Raw genomic sequence first — 20369 nt, forward strand, 5'->3', positions numbered from 1 at the left:
CCTTCTTTGTAGCCTGCCATGGCCCTGCCTAACCTCTCTAGCTTTGTGCACCCCTAGTCACCCCTCCATTTTTATGAGGAAAAGAGGCTTATGGCCTCTTCCTGCTCCTCAACTGTGCCACACTCCTTCATGCCTCAGTGCTTTGTACCTGCCAGTCCTTCTAAAAAAGGCACTCTTTCCCTTTCCTCCTCTGTCTTTTCCTGATAACTCTCAGCTTAAATTTTACTCCTCATGGAAGTCTCCTCTGATCCCACTGGACTAAATCAGGATCCCCATTACATTGAAAGTACTGTGTGAGTCTTCTTCTTGACGTTTAACATGGTCTATTGTTATGTATTGATTTAAGTCATTATTTGATTAATATCTCCTACCATTCTGGAGGAGGGATGTTTGAAGCAATATCTAAAAGATGAGCTTCAACTATATGAAAAACTAGATTTCACAACTCCGTTTTATTTGTGAGGGAACATGACATAGTGTGTATTTTAAATGTAAAGGCTAGTCTCAGAATGTGCATTTGATGAACAAGCTTCCTATGCAACTACTTCTGTGTCAACTCAGACCAAGCTGACCCTGATAGTATTTGGAAGGGAACATGTTTACGGTCATAGGGTTCCCGAAGACCTGAACAACAATGTGAGAAAGTGTTCTGTAAACTATAAAATTCAACGCACAATTTTTGTTGCTGGTATTTTTGTTAATAGCATCAAAATGTCAGTGTATCCAAATACTTAAGCTAGGTTGAATTTGATGCATTTGATTGCATCCAAATACTTGGTTTTCTCTACCAAATGTTTTAGGTCTACTTGATTCTTTTTCCCCTTAATTTTACAAATGTGTGTGCGTGTTATCTATCTATCAGTATGTATACACACATATGAGATACACACACACACACACACACATGGTGTATGTATGCTGTATATGGTGTATACACGTACTCTAAAATAAATTTCATTCTAGTGTCAGTATCATAAAGTGGCGCAAGTTCAGCAATGTTATTATAGTTTTATTTAAAAGTTAATTTTTAATAGAATTCAATAATGCTGAATAAGATGTTATTTGGCGTATAAACCGTCAACAGGTTTTGCAAACAATAAAAAAGTCAAATTCCTTTAGCTTAAATGTTTACTGATTTTATAAAGGTATTTTACAAATATGCTAAAACTATGCTATAATGGTCAAAGCAATAAATAAAAACTTCCAGAGGATTAAAATGCAACTAATTTGTTATAGGAAATATTAAAAATCATTGCTAAAAGTAAAAATATCTTTTTCTTTAAGCTAACTGACTATTATTTCATAATTATCAATTTATAGATACCCACTTTGGATCGTTTCTGAAGCTGAATTCAGAACAATCTTAAGGTAAGCTTTTTACTTGGGGTACGGGTGTGTGAGTGTTTGTGTCTGTGTGTTTCAGTTTAAGGAATAAAAATATGTGGCAAAACTATGTGTAATAGAATATTCTAGAATGTTGAAACATATTTCTAGTTACTGAGCACCTAGCAATTTTCTGGTCTGTGACAAACACTCAGTGATATTGGTTCCATTTTATCTTTTTGTAATATTTCTCAATTTTAAAAAATACCAAAGCATATGATAAATTTCTTGATGATTACTTATTAAATGTCCTCTCAGTGCCCTCTCTGAAAATTCCCTTACAAGTAAATCACTGGGAAATACGCAAAGCAACTAGGGAACAATTAATACTGGATAGTGTAGCGCTCAATATTGCTGAGTTAACAGATGCTGGAATGAGTTATCAAACGTGAGCTAGAGTAATGAAGACATCATGGAATTAATAATAATAATAAATAATAATACCAACAGCAATAATAATACTATTTACTTAACCTTATAATCCAAGCACTCTACTAAACACTTTATGTGCTTTATGTAATACAATCCTCACAATTTTATGAAGCAAAAGTATTATTATTCTTGTTATTATTATTAATCTCATTTTACAACGAGAAACCTGAGGCTTATCTAAAGTTATGTGGCTGAGGCCTATCTAACACCCAAGTTTTGGGATCCTGTCCCTATGTAAACTACCTGGAAAAGATAAGAATTAAGTAGCATTTTGCAAATTTTGGATTGAGGAGACAGTGGCAAGGGAACTTTTTTTTTTGAGGAAGATTAGCCCTGAGCTAACATCTGCTGCCAAATCCTCCTCTTTTTGCTGAGGAAGACTGGCCCTGAGCTAACATCTGTGCCCATCTTCCTCTACTTTATATGTGGGACGCCTGCCACAGCATGACCTGCCATGCAGTGCCACGTCCACACCTGGGATCCAAACTGGCGAACCCTGGGCCGCCAAAAGTGGAACATGCATGCTTAACTGGCTGTGCCACAGGGGCTGCCCTGCAAGGGAACTTTTTGAGGTATGAAGATCACTAACGAAAGCGTGAAAGATGATATAGATGTGCACTGTGCTCATGAGACAAGTTGGAATGAAGAGCATCTAAGGATAACACAATAAAAATTGTATAGCCAGAGCAGATGGAGGCTGTGGACAGATTTTGGTTGGTAATATTGTGTTCCAGTTTCATCTCCGGTGTTGTCTATGTGACTACTAAGTTGGATTTTTACAGTTGTATTGTTGAGTACAAGAATTCACAATCTGGTCAGGGTGATCCATTAAAAAAAATTAACGATAAAATACTAGAATTAGGTAGGATCTTTGAAAATTATCTAGTCCTGTCAAGGCATGACGTGAGGGCCTAATGCTGATTGAGGCAGTGGAAATAGAGAAGCATGCTATTGCCAGAAGACAAGAAAGCAAGCAAATATGACATTCTTTGTGACAGATTAGATAAAAGAAAGAAAGAAGGACAAGCAGAGATGGCTTTCAGTTTACTTCTATAGCAAAAAGGAAACATTTCAAAACCAATAGAAATGGGAATATAAACTGTTTTGCTGGAGAACAGAATGAGTTTGGTTTCTCTATTTTGCATTTGAAATGTCAGTGGAGACCCACATTCATATATCCTATAGGACAGAAAAATTAAAGGAAGAAAGGAGGTAAAGATCAGGTCCTAATTCCATGAAATGTATTTATTAAAAACTTTAGAGCCGATGATTACCATGGAAGGATTAGTATAAATTAGAAACACATTGGGCTGATATTTTAAACACTAATTTTAGTTGAACATTTTTTAAATAAAATATAGGTGTGTTAGCTTGAAAAATATATGTGAGAAAATGCAACCTGTATAATAGTCTTGCTTTCTATGCCTAACTGTAAATTCTCAAATATTTTGTTTCTTTGGGATTTATTTATTTCTTTGTTTGGCAATATAATTTTTTTTTAACAAAGTAAATGCAAATTACTTAAAACTCAACTCCGGAAAACGTTTATTTTAAATACTGACAATGTGACCGCCCTTACTTTAAGCATTTAATGGCATTTTCTTTCATTGGGCATTATCATTATCCTGTTAACAATGCTTCAGGTAAAATCCATTTTAAAATCACTTTTATTTCAGAATCAATACACTAATTCATTCATTGTGCAAGAGAACATGTGCATTAGATAATAAACAAACAGGAAGAGAAAGAAAGGTGGGAAGCTCTACTCAGGCTCCAAGTTACTTCATTTGGAGTGATGTCTTTCACTAATGCTGACCCACAATCCTATAATATTTTTTATAATACTATAATAATTTTTCCCCAATATTGGTAAAAAAAAAATACAAGTTGAAATGATATGTACTACAGAATTATAAACTACTTAGATTTCACTGAATATCTTCACTCATAGATAAAATTCATCAAATGTTTATTTGGTACCTAAATTCAATGCTAAATTTTGGGTCTACCACAATACTTATAGTACATACACTTTTTCTTTTCAAGATGCTCACAGACTAGGAAGAAAACCACAGCAAATATGTAAACAAATTATTACAGCATACTGTAACCTCTTGCACAAAGGATGGGATTACTTCTGATTGAGTGGATCAGGACTGCTTACAAATATCATCAAGGAAATGTGGATCTTTAGTTTATAAACCTAAAAGAAGATATAGTTTCTAAATTTATATTTGAGCTTAATTATGTTTATGTAAAATGTAAGGGCAGTACAAAGACTAATGGCAGGCTTTGAATTTGTTAGAATTTGATTCTCAAAGGCCATGATTTTTTCTGAATTTAGAGTCTGGAGGAGCGTCTTCATATTGTGCTATCAATATATTTTTAGAAAATAGGGATTTAAAATGTGAAATGTATTGCCTGTGGTCTGCTACTTATTTTTCTTAACATTGATAACTTCAAGAATGGTACTTATTAAATGCATTAAGAAATTGAGTGGAAAAGCTATCACTGTGGTAACAGTTTTACTTAAGGTAGTAAAACCCTTGTTGTACAGGTGATGAAATGTATTATTTCAATTTTTTAAAATAAATTTGAGTAGGTTTAAAAAAAATACATGAAGAGTTCCTGTTCTGACAGCTGTTAAGTGAAAAACTCAAAAAATATGACTATAAAACACTTCCTTTTAAATGCTTTTCTGGGATGATAAGAAAGTAAAGAATCCAAAGAGGACAAAAATGAAGCGAAGGCAGCAACCCTGAGAGGTAAGCAGGGGCAAAGTTGGAGGCAGAAGATGCAGCCTAGGTCTAGCCCAAGTTGGAGTCTAATAGAAGAGCCTCTCAGAGAACCAGGATCCTTAAGGACAACGCTCTATGAATAAGGGTCTACAAGAAATAACCTACCACCGAGAAGGTGCATCAAAGAAACACGCCTATCTAGGCTTTGCCACTCAGTGGAGGGATACAGATTTGCCCCGAGAATTCAGAACTTTTAGGCAGTCTTCACTGAGGTTTGGTGGCAGAACTCACCTGTATGATCCAATAAGCTTCATCCAATAATTTAGAGTGGTTCCAGATTCACAGTCAGTGGGTGGAAGCAAAAGAAATTGTTTGCAGTATAAACCCAAATTCAATGTTTCAAGATAAATTTCTAAAGAAATTAGTTAACAATTTAAAAATTACAAAGCATAAAACATGGCGCTTGGAAGAAGGCTGAAAAAAACCATGACAGAAGATATAGTCTTACAAAGGTATATTAGAATAATCAGATTCAGAAAAAAATAAATGTTTATTATTGTATTAATTTTCTAGTGCTGCCCTACAAATTACCATACGCTTAGTGTCAAAAAAAAAAAAGCACAGATTTATCATCTTACAGTTCTGTAGGTCGGAAGTCCAGTACGGGTGTCACCAGATTAAAATCACAGTGTAGCCAGGATGCATTTCATTCTGGAGGTTCTAGGGGAGTACCAAATCAGTTTCTTTCATGTTCCTTTGGGTTGTCGGCAGAGTTCAGTTCTGTGTGGTTGCAGGACTGAGCTCCTTGTTTTATCAGTGACTCCCAGATGCTCCCACGTGCCTTGGCATTAGGCCCCTTTTTAATTTTCTAAGCCAGCAATGACAGATTGAATCTTTCTCACATCATATCTCTCTGATCCCTTCAGTCCAAGCTAGCAGTGTCCCTGCTTGTATAAAATTCTCAAGAATTCAGTGAGTCTCCCATGGATGCCGGGAGGATTCACTGAATTAGACAAGAGGTTCATGCACGGATGTTTCCAAGAAAATCTCTTCTCTATTTTTGGCTTCAACTGAGATGGCTGAGGGGATCTGTGATCACTTCCTTAATCTTTTCAAAGAGTCTTTTTTGTTACTAAATACTGTGATCTTTTTATCTTTCTAAGGTATCTCTGAAAATTAATCTCTTAATTTTAACATCTTTGCCATATGGGTAGGTTAAGAATTTCCAAAATCATCAAGTCCTCGTTTCTTTTTGTTTAACAGTTCCTCCACCAATTTATCTCTCTCCCTTCACATTTTACTCTAAGGAGAAAGAAGAAATCAGTCTGCACCCTCAATACTTTGCTTGGAAATCTCCTCAGCTAAGTATCCAAGTTAATTGCTTGCAAGATCTGCTTTCCACGTAACTGCATGACACAATCCTGCTAAGCTTTCTTCCTCTATAGAACAAAAATCCCTTTTCCTCTGGTTTCCAATAGCATATTCTCATTTTCTTCTAAACTCTCATTAGCAGCATCCTTAAAATTCACATTTCTATTAATAGTCTGTTCATGACCATTTATGTTTTCTCTGAGGCAATTTAGAATTCCTCTGCAACGCTCCTCACTTCCTTCATACTCCTCATGAGCAGTCTTTAATGTCCATATTTCTGCTAACAGTCTGTTCAAAGAAATCAAGCCTTTTTCTTTCATGCTTCTCAAAATTTCTCCAAGCTATGCCCACTGGATGATACCAAAATCAGTTCTACATTTTTAGACACTTGTTACAGCAACACCTCACTTTGGGTACTGAAATCTATATTAATTTTCTGTTACTGCTAACAAATTACCACAAACTTAGTGGTTTAAAACAGCACAAATTTATTATTTTATAATTCTGTAGTTAGAAGTCCAGTACAGTTCTCATTGGACTAAAATTAAGGGTGCAGACTATGTTCCTTTCTCGAAGCTTTAGGGGAGAATTAGTTTCCTGCTTGTTCAAATTACTCGTGAGTTCAATTCCTTGTGTTTGTAGGACTGGGGCCCTCATTTTCTTGCTGACTATAAACTGAAGATTGTTCCAAGCTTCTAGAGGCTGCTGCATTTCTTGGTTATGGCCCCTTCCTCACCTTTCTAAAGCCTCCAACAGTGGGCTGAGTCCTTTTCACATTGTCTCTCTGACCCATTCTTCTGCCTTCCTCTTCTGCATTTAAGAGCTCATGTGATTAGATTGGGCTCATTCATACAATCCAGGATAATCTCACAATCTAAGGCCATTACCTTGATCACATATGCAAAGTCCCTTTTGACATGTAAGGTAACATAATCGCAGGTTCTAAGGATTAGGCCATGGGCATCCTGGGGTGGGAAGGGGAGGGCATTATTCTAACCACCAAAAATATATTTAAAGAAAAAAATACTTGAAAATATGAGCAAGGAAATAGAGACTGTAAAAATGAGAAGTAGTTATGGAAAAGAATCTAATAGTAATGAAACATATTATAATTGGAACCATAAACTTAAAGAGCAATTTAGTAGAACTGACACAGCTAAAGAGAGAATTTGTGATCCAAAGAAATAATCATCAAATAAAGAAATATCATAGAGAGAAAAAAGATGGGCATTACCAAAAAGGAATATGGACCATGGGATGGATGATGAACAGAGTAAAAACATAGAATATATGTAATTGGTGTTCTAAAAGGACAAAATAGAAATAAGGAAGAAAAGGAAATATTTGAAGAAGTAGTAGTGGAGAATTTTCCAGAATTGTTGAAAAATACTTAATCTTCAGATCCTGGAAGTCCAAGGAAATTGAAACAGAATAAATTACAAGAAAATCAAATCTAAACACATAAAAGTAAAACTGTGGAATACGAATAATAAAGAAGAACTGGAAGCAGCTAGAAAAAGGAAAGCAGTTAGAGTAATGGACGACTTCTAAATAGCTAAAGTGGAAGCCAGAAGTTATTGGGATATGGGATCTATCCAGAAGATTCCAGTTCTCTGTGAACATCTCCTACCTCATGCTTCTCACTTCTATCTTCCAGTTATGTCTTATTGAGAAGGGCTTATTTGTATTTCTTCACTCAACTTTTAAATATAGTGTAACATTTCTAATATGTAACAAATAGCATAAATAAATGTATAACATATTTAACTCTTTATTCAACAAATATTCATTATCAGCTCACTGTGATGCTCACGACTAGTCAGGTTCTATTCTAGGCATTGAGGATATAAAAAAAAAACTCTCTCTCTCTCTCTGTCAAGTTATCTATTTATATCAATTTTTCATGAATTAGAAGTTGTCAGCATAAAGTCGTACCTTTCTTCTTATTTATAACTTCTTTCATTTGTTTGTCACTTAAAAACCTTCATATCTTTATAACCTTTATCTTACATGATTTTCAACAATTCCATAGACTCTCCTAAATGCTATAGTTTACTCAGGACTTGGCAGCTATCGTCAATCAAAAGTAATTCGTTTAACACCAAATATGTGCTCACTATTCTCCTTGGCACTTGTGGGAACACTGGGAAAAGTATTACAGCTCTACTGTATCTTTCAGTATCATTAAAAACTATTTATTATGGTAAATTTTGGCAGACTCTCATTGTTTTTTCTGTTGCACAATTGAATTATTTTGGATGTCTAATAACTTGAGTTTCTCATCAATTATATTAGAATGAATTATAGATAGGTATTAAAAGCCATTGCTTTATTTTTCAAGCATGATTAATGTAGGAAAATCTCATGACTCTTTATTCCATTTCATCAAAATAAGAATTCCTTATTCAATAAAAGTAAATCCAAGAAACTGCAGGGGATTTAGTGCCTGAGATTCAATGAAGAATAAAATGAAATGACTGAAATTCATAAAGCAAACATAAGCTTTATTTTCTCCCAAAATTGAATAATAGCATTCATCTGGAGTTTAAGAAAACATTTTACTAATTATTAGTGAATAACAATTTACTAAGTTTTGCTGATGTATAATATTATCTGGAAAATAGATAATGTCTTGTGACATCTCGTTTGTAGAGGATAGAATATGTGTGTCAAAGAGAATTGGTTTGAATCCTACTTTTGCAGATTACTAGCTGTGACCCTCCTTAGGCAAACTATATCTCTTTCCTGAGCCTTCATCTCACCATAAAAAAAGAAAAACAACTGTAATCCAAATGCAATCACATCTTTTATTTTTCTGCATAATTCTAAACTTGGCATGCCCATATTAGCAGGAAGTCCAGTGTCTCTCTCTTGAGGTCCTTGCTACCCCTACTCCCATTGCCCAAGATTCCCAGAGGATGACTCCATCTAATGCAGTCTGCCCTACTTCCAAATCCCAAGCAGAGAGAAAACTAGGAAGTCCATCCATTGCTTTCTACTGATACACATGGAGCCGCTATGGAAAACTGGTTCTCTAGTACATTCCAACCGGTGATTTTGCACTGCTACAGGAATGTCCTGACTGAAACTAATCCCTGTATACTTGTGGGCTTCAGGATTCCCTCTGTCATCTAGAAGCTCAGCCATTGTTCCTACAATGTCCACTCTCATTCAATGGCCGGGACAGGAAAAGCTGCCAGCCTCAGCCTTTCCTCAGGAACCTCTAAACCATGGTTCTGAGCCTGTGTCAGTGTCCATGCTCTCCCTTGCCTCACGGTGACCTCTTGAGATGCCTGATATCCTTTTCTGCAAACAACCTCAATCAGGAAGAGAAATACTTCCAAGAAGTTCCAGTAACGTTAAATTGCAAAAGGATTATTCTCCATGCCCAAGTAATCTCTTGGAATAATTTACTCAGTGACTGACTTCCATGGTGGGTGAACGCTAATTTAGCAGGTCGTAAAAGGTCCAATTATTACCTTTTTTCCAGGGGGATAGATACCTACTAGGTTATTAGGGGAAAGTAAAATGACCCTGTAAAAGGAGGTCTTTCTAGACGATTTATTAAGTTAACTTCTCTAGCTGCTTCTCTTTCTTTTAGGTTCTGCCTCATCAGATACATCATCCATCGCATTACTGCGAGGATTAAGGAATGGCATATCCAAGTGCCCAGCAGTGCCCACTACATAGTAGACACTCAGAACATTTTCATTTCTTCCTTTGTCCTACATTTTTAATTTTTAGTTTAAACCTTTGTTATTCTTTTTCTTTTTCACATATATATCCCAAATGAGATTATAAACCTGTAAGAGAAGAGAGTTATGTCTTTTGCATCTTTCAAGCCTCCACAGATTATTCAGCATAATGTCTTACAGGATAATATTAATTGCTATATAATTATTGATTTAGTAATTACTTTGAGATTGATTTTTCCATATGTAGATAATATAATCTGCTTGTTAAATTTCCTTGTATGACTTTCTGCTATCACACTAATGTTAAGTTATTCGGAGCAGAAGTTTGGCAAGGAAAGGAGACGAAATTCTAATCCATATATTTGCATTTTGATTACTGAATCACCTATCAATGAATAACACTTAAAGTGCTTAGAAATTTTCATGAACACTTGAATGATGGGTTTCTTTCTTTCTCAGAAATGGAAATGCAAGAATACATTTGTATGTATTGCAGTAAAAAGAACCTAAAGAAACTTATATTTGAATTCTAGATCTCCACTGACACCTGTAAGAGTATAGGCAAGCCGTCTGATGTTCCTTGTGTGGCAAAAAGGGGTAACGATGGAGAGATCGTTATAACGATTAGGAAAACAAATCTGTGATGAGTGCTCTATAATAGGAGCCCTTTGAAAAATGCACACTTGTTTTGAAAAAACTTGGAAAATAAGAGAGAGGACTTATAACTCACATCTCAGAGATAGGCTTTTATCATCTTGAGCTATTTTGAAGTCATATATACCATAAATTTTAATATCCTATTTTTTTCACTTCATCTTATATTGTGTTGAATTTGGAAACTTTCCATGTCACAAATTCTTCAAAAACATATTTTAATGTTATACCTTATATAATTTGGTCATTTCTCATAGTTACATACGTTTTTCCTAATGTTTTACTTAAAAATAATTTTATTGTTAATCCCTTTGTAATATTCCCATATTTATGTATATTTTTCTAGGAAATATACTACGAATATTTGTAAGATTCCTACATTTTAGATTTACACCGTTGGTATTTGCTACTTCAACATTCTTTGTTCCATCTGATCTTGAAATACCTCCACAGACCCATGACTTGTATAGATCTGTTATTTTACTGAAGCTCACACTTCAGAGCTGCTCAGGTCTAGCGTCGGGAGCATTCACTTCATCTAGTGAGTGAGTCTAGTATCTACATGCCCCTCTCTTACTCAACTTAATTGTTCTCTCTTCACCACGGTCCACCTTAAATCCATCTTTACTACAGTGTTATAATAATTGATAGATTTCCTAACATCAAACTGTCCTTTCCCTCAAAAGAGTATTCTTTTAATTAAATTTGGAGCTTGATTTGGTAGGATTTTATCTAGCACCTATGACAGCATCTATCCTTTTTCCTTTTTGTGCTTTGTTAGGTTTAGTATCAGAGCTGTAGTTCTATGTTGATACAGTGAAAGTGGCAGCCTAAATCACATTCTACAGAGTGCAATGCAAACATGGGGAAATTAAAGTTAAATATAACAACAAATTGCCATTATATAACCCAGTAGGTCACACTTTGGACAAGACAATCAGTATTCAAACTTAATGCAACAGTTATAACCCTGAGCTCAAACCAAGGTAAAATATGTCAGATATAAATATAAAATTCCTCATTTACACTTGAAAATATGATTCAATAAATGTAGGGTGGTAAAGGATCTGACCTGACACCAATTCTTATGAAATAAATACCTGTACATTTTAGGAGGATCCTTAAGTGTTATGCGCACCACCAGAGTGCACCGCTGCTGATGAAGCTACTGCCAGATTACAGTGCATTCATAAAACAGAAAAAGGGTGCTACTCTTCTCACCATGTTTCTCAGATTCTTTCCAGCTGCAAATTCTAGTACCTGAATGACTTGTACCATGTGTATGACTCCTGCTGTTAAGGCCCACATCTGGTTGGTCACTGGCATTTATCATATTTAGCTGATGCCCTTTGCTACCTCTAAGGAGTAACACAGATGCTCTTCAGGAGCCAGTGAATCTCCCCTACAGCTTCCTGAGGTGGGTAGTCTTATAGTAGGAAGCCACATTCCCCTCTCATCCCAAAGGGGTTACCACTTCTATGATACTATCACTTCATTCTACCCAGATACCCCTTACAAGACTTAATCTCTAGGTTAGTGCTTCCAACTATTGTCTATGGACTACCTAAACTAATGGGAAACTCACAATTTTCTCTGCATCACGAGGTCTCATAAGAAACTAGAGTGGGCTTTACCCTCTTCTCGCTGTCTGTGCCTCTTGCCATCTCGTAGCTGTCCATCCCCACGCCCTGGCAGCACTGAAAATATCTGGGATTCTGCTGCTCAGGAACCTGCAAGTGGACAGGAAAGCCAGCACTCCATGTTCAAAATCCCTTCCAAATCTCAAGGGAGGACTTTCTGTCCACCTCTTCTACCCGTACCGCCAACCAACAGGAGGGGGAGCAGTGTGAATCTCATATTTCTTCATAAATTCTTCTCTCCAATGCTCTTTATGAGGGTTCTTTTCTCAATTTCTTCTATGTTAAAAGATCCCAGAAAACCAGTTCTGCCTGTTTTCCAGCAAACAATAACCTGTAATTCAACCTTGAAGGAGGCTGCTTTGCAGCAGTTAAGGGCTGGACATTTATTCCCAGGCAGCTGAGGATTGCCCCCACTGAATCCCCCTGCCTTTTTCTTTTAGACACAGCTTGTAAGAGAGGCTTCCCACTAGTCTATGGCTGAGGTTAGGAAGGAGCATTGTCCTCAAATTCTTTATTATATATTGGTACAACAATTTTTATTACTTATTACAGTTAGAATTAATAATTTTCTACCCTTTTTAAGTACTATATTTGACAAATTTAAAATTATTTGCACACATTGATGCATATGATATGCATGTAGTTTGTCACCTGGTTCTTTTTTGAATTCTAACAAATGAAAAGGTGATCATTTTGAGAATGGCGTCAATTATCTTTGATTTTGCTTAACTCATGTCATTGTATTACCTCCAGAAATGCCTTACCCCACCTTGTTCTAGCAAGAAGTATCAGCAGAATTATTGCTCAATTACCCTTCAGTGACATCCCAAATTTTCTACTATGGTCTGAAATTCCCGCTGTTTGATTTACTAATGCTCTTTGTGACCGAAGCTGGAACTTTTTCCTTACCAGGCCAGTTAAAATACATATGGGCACTGACGTTTTCTTTTGAAACAGGGACATTGATTCAATTATCAGATTAGCTCAGGGATAAATTTGGTAGGAAGTAAGAAATACAAGTAGATTATTTCTTTAAATATTGTAATTGTATAGCTATATTTCATTACTCTAAAGTCTATAACATTCATTTACATACATAATCATTTTTAACCTTCACAAAAGACCTGTGAAGTAGGTAGCTTGTGCAGGCTCACAGAGCATTAGTGGTAGAACCATGAGGTAATATACAGATACCAGGTAAATATACAGATATGACACAGATACTGCTTTGTCAGGATACACAAGAATTGACTCTGAAAATACACTACACATCAGAAAATAGACTATCCACATTTTCACACTGAGAACTGGCTATGGGTGATGATTCATCACTGGGGGAGAGGGTTACACTGAAACGAAATAGGGGATAAAACTCCAGAAGATGCAGCCTAATCAATCCACAAATGTTTCAAGGCGCTTGCTATGTGATCAGCACTGTTTGGAGTTTTATGGGTGATGCAAGAGAACATAAAATATGGTTCTATCTATCGAAGACCTCATAATCCATGTGAGGGGATGAAATTAACTTGAAGAATTATTAGAAAAAAATTGTATTAGGATGCGGGGTGCTGGTCATGGGATATCAGAGACAAGACACAATAGAGGATGATGTCGTAAGAGCATGATTCATAGAGAAGATAACACATGAGCTGAGCTTTGGAGAGAAAAGAAATAGAACTGGACTTAGCTCTCACCTCCTCCACTCACTGTTTTATATTTTCTTGGCACTATTACTTAACCTCTTTGAATCATACATGGCTATAGTGGTAAAACAGGGAGGCAATCCCTCCTTTACTCACTTCAAAAGTTGTGAGGATTAAATAAGATGTTTTATATAAAGCACTTAGAATGCTTGGCAAAAAAAAAAAAAGACATTTAATCACTATCATTTCTTTTTCTTCTCTTTTCTTTGAGATAGGTAAAATCTAGATATGTATAAGAAGGAAATTAAAGCATTTAAGAAGGCAGGGAAAGAATTTGTAAATGAAAACACTAAAGTAGGAATGAACAGAATGGGTGCAGAGAGCATTGAGGACACAGGCTTACCTGTAGAGTAATGGAAATGTTACTGTGCAAAAGGCACGATCTGCTTGCCACAAGACAGAAGCCAAAATGTCAAGAGGCAAGATAGTGGTAGAGAAAGGGCTTTTATTAAGTGATGAGCTAGCTGATTGGAAGATGGTGGACTAGCATCCTGAAGAACCATCTTAAGGCAGGCACAGCATCTTGAAGCAGTTGTATAGGCCAGTGGGTTATAGGGGAGAAGGTTAGGAACGTTGACCCTCTGGTGTTACAGACTGGGAGTCACCACGCCAGATCTTTCAGCTGTCATTGAAGATGGATATCAGCATAGAATCTCTGTCCAGGAGTCATTACATTCCTAGGGAACTTAAAAAAATTATCCTCTTATAGAAGGTGGGAGGTATATACTCAAGCAGGGGACATAAATCTATAAAGCATGCATGTTCCCTAAAGGGAGGCTATTACTTACCTAGACTATGTTCAACCTGGAGCATATCTGCCTAGGCTAGTTCCCCACAGGTCATTTGCAGTTGCAACATGGCTTGTTTTCTGTGATACGGCTTCCCATATGTCAACCTTGTGTTGAACCAGTATCAGAAACAATATTTTCTTAATTTCCAAAGAATTCCTCTACATTACTTTCTATCTTGATTTACATTTTAATTATCATATTTTGTATTTAACTATGATGTCTTCTCTGCTTTTGTTTTGGCTTTTTCTTCGTTGTTTGTTTTCATTCTGCATAAACCTTGGCAAAGTTCCTTGCATATACAGAATTAGGAAATGGTATTCATTTGTTTCCATTAAGTAAATATTTTTCAGCACCAAGTAAATATTTTTCAGCACCTACTATGTGAATAAATTCAGGTTGTATAGATAACATGAAACTAGGTCATGAAGCACGTTGGACTTGGACATCAAATTTTCATACTCATGGGATGGAAATTAATGCCTTGTCCCTCTCTTCTACTTTTATGCCTCATTTTCTCCTGTTCTTTAAACAGAATGAGCCAAGCTGTGTCATTCCTTACTCCTTATTTTACGTGACTTCCTCTGCCTGAAATAACTCCTCTGTCCTCCACCTTAGCTATCTGGAAAATATCTACTCTTATTCTAACACTCAGTTGAATGAAACCTTCCCTGACCTTCTTGTTCCCTACCTCCTCAGGGAGATTATACCAGTTTATCCTTTCTGCTTCCTCTGAATCCAGTACTTATTTTTATCATTGCACGAATAACATATTGTTGTCTCTGTTTGTTCACATCTCTCCCTATTAAATTTTAAATTTAAAAACTGGATGGGGTAAGGGGAAGGAGGAATCTCATGAGTAAATTTAGATCATTTCTCTCATACGTACCTAATAAACGTTGCACAATTCAGGATTTTACCTATATGTACATAAAATGAGAGAATATTCAGGATCTTGACAAAATAAGGAATTTACTTTAATATCTCTATCATTGCACAATGAGGAAACCAACTGAAATAAATATGCTCTTTGAGCAGCACTTTTTGCGAATATTTTTTAGCTGTGGCTGTAAGAGACAGCAGCATTATTTTTGTATTGCTGAAGTGCTTTGAGAGTAATGCCCCAGTGACAGCATAAACAAAATACAAAGACCAGTTTGTTTTTATATCTAAATGGAGGATTGTTGGTGAAGAGTTGTGCCAGCCAGTACAGAGTGGAGTAGTGTTTTATTCCTCTCAAGATAGATGGATTGCTGAATTGTCTGAGTTCCTGCTGTTTTATACCCTGCCCCTTGAATTTGAAAATGAATAACTGCTCTTTTTTCCTTGAATGAATAGTGAGAAAATGTATAATTTAAATAAAACTAAACTCATAATATTGTCATTAAAAAATATGTCCACCTGGTCTTCTACCCACATGATAAATTGCCAAAAATTTTAAATATCTCATTTATTAAATACTGCACTTTTTAGTAATTGTATCATTATTAAAACAGGGAATGGAAAATTTGCCAATATATTACACTTTTACAATGTTAGTTCCTTCAAATGAAGTGAATTAAATGTTATATCATTGATAAAGCCATTATTTGAAAATTTTGTAGGGAGATAATTTAATAAATTCAACAAATGTCTTCTGGGTGCCATGGTGAAAAGTCTTTGTAGGGATAGAAATAAAAAGAAAGCATAGTCCCTGCAATCAAGGAGTTCTCAACAAATAGAGAAAAATTATTACATGTACAGAGGATTATAACACAGAGAGATGCAGGAAAGTTATGATGACTATGAGAACAGAGAGAGAAAAGTACTTCCCGTGGAGATGAATGATAGGAGAAGCCATCACAAAATGATGGAACTTGAAAAACGAGTCTCACAATTGAGGAGGGAGGAATTAAAAGAGAGAAATTGAGTTGAATCATGGAGATCCTTTCACACCAAGAGAGAATTTGATTTTTGTTCTGTAGGTAGAAAGGAGCTGTGATGGTTAATTTTATGTGTCAACCTGTCTAGGCTGTAGTACCCAGCTATTTAATCAAACGCTAATCTAGGTGTTGCTGTGAAGGTATTTTGTAGATGTAGTTATAGTCCAAAAGCAGTTGAATTTTAGTAAAGCAGATTACCCTCCGTAATGTGGGAGGGCCTCATCCAATTATTCGAAGGCCTTAAGATAAAAAACTGAAGTTTTCCAGAAGAAAAGAAATTCTACCTTAAATCTGCAGCATCAATGCCTGCTAAGTTTCCTGCCTTCTAGCCTACTCTAGAGATTTCTTACTTGCCAGTCTCACATCCACAATTTCATGAGCCAATTCTTTAAAATAAATCTCTTTAAATATATAAACATACCTATATTCTATAAATATATATTTTATATATTATACATGTATATTCTATATATGATACACACATATTACATATATAATCTATATATATTTTTTTTCTCTTGGTTTTGTTGTTTTTCTGGAGCACCCTTACTGAATCAGGAGTTATTAAAAGTTTTAAAGGAAACTACATTTATTACTTTTCTGGCAGACATCGAGTCTTATAATTTTAAAGTTTTATCAAACACCAATTTATTCTAGATTTATGCTACATGCTCTGGAGTAAACAGAAGCATAAAACATAGCGCCAGTTTTCATGATTTTTCTGCAACAATGGCTCACAGTTTTTAGCACTCCTGTGCTAAATCTTAGCAGGCAATGTGCTAAGATTTTTCCAAATTCCTTCATTTAGCCAATCAATGCAACATTCGTATGAGATAGATATTATTAATGTAGCTATTATTATATTTCTAATTTGACAGATGAATAAGCAAATGTACAGCTAATAAGTGTCAGACCCAGGACCAAACCCCAGACTACAGCACATGAAATGTGTATTGAACCACTAAAATACTCATCTTCTCCTAATGTAAAACATTAGGAAAATTTGACTATGGTCAATGACCAATGAACAGAATAAAACTACACTTTTAAACATTCATAAAAGAAAACATAAAGAGCCATGTTTGTTATGGAAAAGAGTTTTTAAGGAGAGGAGTCTTCACAGGTTGTAGAATAATGCTGATGGCTTAAACAGTAAAAATGGAGAAGTAGCTTATATCATGATTACCAGATCTAAGAATTGTTAAAGCAATCATGGCTTTTCAAAACCTCATTCAACTCCACCAGATTTTAATAAACTTGCTTCAAACCATTAGAACAGGGCCATTCAAATTATGATTCTAAGACTATCAGCGCCAGCATGACACTGAGCTGGCTACAAATGCAAATTAGGGGGTTCACTCCAGATTTTATATACCAGAATTTCTCAGAGTGGGGCCTGGGAATATGTGTTTTAAAAGAGCTTTCCAAGTGCTCGATGTCACGTAAAGTTTGAAAAGCACTGAACTACAGAAACAGGGACCAACAAAAAAGAGTCTTGTGATGTGGAGGTAAACTTTCCCAGGAAAGCAGAATGAAGAAACCACACTGGACTTAACTAGAATTAATAATGATTGATGAAGTTTCTGTCTTAGGCTGAGATGCAAGATGGGAATCTGGGACAAAAATAAATTCAGGAGGGACAGAGCTTAAGGAGGGTCATGGAGAAGATGAAACTCTCTCACTTAAGTGAAGATGAGATTGGACACAAAGTCAGAACAGGTTACATAGCATAAGTGAAAAAGGTCGGTGTGATATGCATCAAGAATTGAAGCAGAGTTAAATGGTGGGGCAGATGTGGTAAGCCAAGGAAGGGAAAATCCTGGGACAAAAGAACAGCTATTTTAAAGAGAAACTAAAGTTGTAAGAATGTGTAGCAAAGGTCTGAAGTTGAATATAAAATATTTATTTGGAAGCAGGCAGCCAAGATCCATCAGGCCAATCTGATTGCAGTTACCAATTCTTCATCCTAAAGAATCAGGTCCAGTTAATAGCTAATGCAATCACAAATTGTGCCAATGGTTCATTCATTTATAAATTCAAAAATTATTTCTGGTACCCTCTATGTACCAAATACAGTGATAAATAACAGATGCTAAAGAGTGAGACAAATGTGATCTCTGCCATTGGGAGAGTCCAGTATTAAATAAACAATTATACAAGTACACATTTAATTAGATTATCATAAGTACTACTGAGAAAAAGTACAGTAATATTGTGAGAATGAATCACAAGACACTTAACCTATCCTTCAAGGAGGAAGAGTGGGAAGATAATCAGGGAATTTTCCCAGAGGAAGTAAATTTTAAGCTATAACTTCAAGGATGAGATGAAGTTGGCTAAGAAAAGACCTGGGGGAAAGTATTCTAGGTCAAGAGAAGCAGCCTGTGTAGAGTGTGTACATTAGGTTAGAACAGGAGGATGACCAGGATGACTGGATTGTAGTGAATGAGGGGAGAATAGCACAAGATGAGACTGGCGATGATGATACAGACATTATGCCTTGTTAAAGATATAAAATAGCATCCTAATTGCAGTAAGAAAACACTGGACAATTTTAAGCCAGTAAATAATATGATGACATCCACGTTAAACACATATCCTTCTAGGTGCTTTGATATGATGTTTGATATGGATTAGGCAGCAAGACCCTTTAGGAGGTTATTGCAATAGTTCAGGCAAGGGATAGTGATGGCTTGGACTCGGTTAATGGCAGTGAGGAGTGAAAGAAGTAGACAGATTCAACACGTATTTATCAAGTACAGACCAATGGACTAATGGCCATAGAGAAAGAAGAAAATATTAAATAGGACATCTAGGTTTCTGGTATGAGTAGAAGAGTGGAGACTATACCATTAACTAGAATAGGGAAGTCTGGAGTAAGACCAAATTTTGGGAAAAAAGTCAAGAGTTCAGTTGTGGACTGCCTGACATTGTGATGCCTGTTAGTTACCCAAGTGTAATATGAAGTATATAAGTGGATGGCTGGGTCTAGAGCTCAGAAAAGACATTGCCTGGAGATATAAGTTTGAATTCATTTTGCATGATAGGTCAAGTTATTAGAATGAATGAAAATACCTGAGAAGAGAGAATGAAATGAGAAAAGGTTTCTCATCCTTCGATCTTTAAAGGATGATAATAAAAATGTTGCACAGGCAAAGACTGATAGGAATGCATGGAGAAGCAAGAGGCAAAAGAGGCAAGTTTGTGTCCCAGAAATCAGTTGAAGAGATGTTCCAACTAAGAAGGAGTCAGTAATTTTGTGGCGGATGGCTAAGGAGTTAAAAAGAACAAAGTAAATGGAATACACCAATTCACTATCCTCTATTTTCCTACGTCTATTGAATTTTCTTAGTCTTAATTATTTGTGTCCACATCCACTGATTTTTTCAAGCCAGAAACCTCAGTGTCATTCTTAACATCTTCTCTCCAGTCTTCCACATAGAACTTGTGTCTTTAAAGAATAACATCTTTAAAGTACTGAAAGAAAAAGAAAAAAACCTATCAATCTAGTATTCCATATCTAGCAAAAATATCTCTCAAAAATGCAGGGAAAATAAAGACTTTTTTTCAGATAAACGAAAGCTAAAACAAAGTCATTGCCGTCAGACTTGCACTATAAATGATGGCAAAGGAAGTTCTTTAGGAGAGAGAAAATGATACCAGATGGTGTTCCTTGATGTTATGCAACATGGAGGCCCAGAGTATCAAACCTCCTATTCTATCCACACTACTTTTGAGTCAGAAGCTGAAGACAATATGAACATAAACCTAAGTGTCATTCTAACTTTTTATATATTTATAAATGAGCATCAGTAATTAAATTAATGTCTAACTCTTGTAGGTTATTGGAGCATTACTGAAAGGAAACAAGGCATTGGAAGGTTGGTTGTTGGAAACATTAGATTTGATAAATCCCGTAAAGTACTTAGGACAATTCTGGCACCAATAAATGTCAATATTTTTAAGCTATTATTATTTGATAATGTATATATAATAAAATCTATTACTATAACCAAATCTGTTGATATTTTTATAAATAATTG

At 35.6% G+C, this 20369-nt stretch overlaps 1 protein-coding gene across 33 annotated transcripts in view; it reads left to right on the forward strand.

Moving 5' to 3' along the window:
- CNTN1 (contactin 1) overlaps nucleotides 1-20369 on the forward strand; it is a 347842-nt gene that overhangs the window by 95371 nt on the left and 232102 nt on the right. For all 33 annotated transcript variants that reach the window (XM_070619408.1, XM_070619421.1, XM_070619429.1 and 30 more), the window contains one exon: nucleotides 1321-1368. The gene's annotated coding sequence lies outside the window, so the exon portion shown is untranslated. The remainder of the gene's footprint in view (nucleotides 1-1320; nucleotides 1369-20369) is intronic.

Source organism: Equus przewalskii, chromosome 5 (assembly GCF_037783145.1).
Source record: "Equus przewalskii isolate Varuska chromosome 5, EquPr2, whole genome shotgun sequence".
In the NCBI taxonomy this organism is placed as follows: domain Eukaryota; kingdom Metazoa; phylum Chordata; class Mammalia; order Perissodactyla; family Equidae; genus Equus; species Equus przewalskii.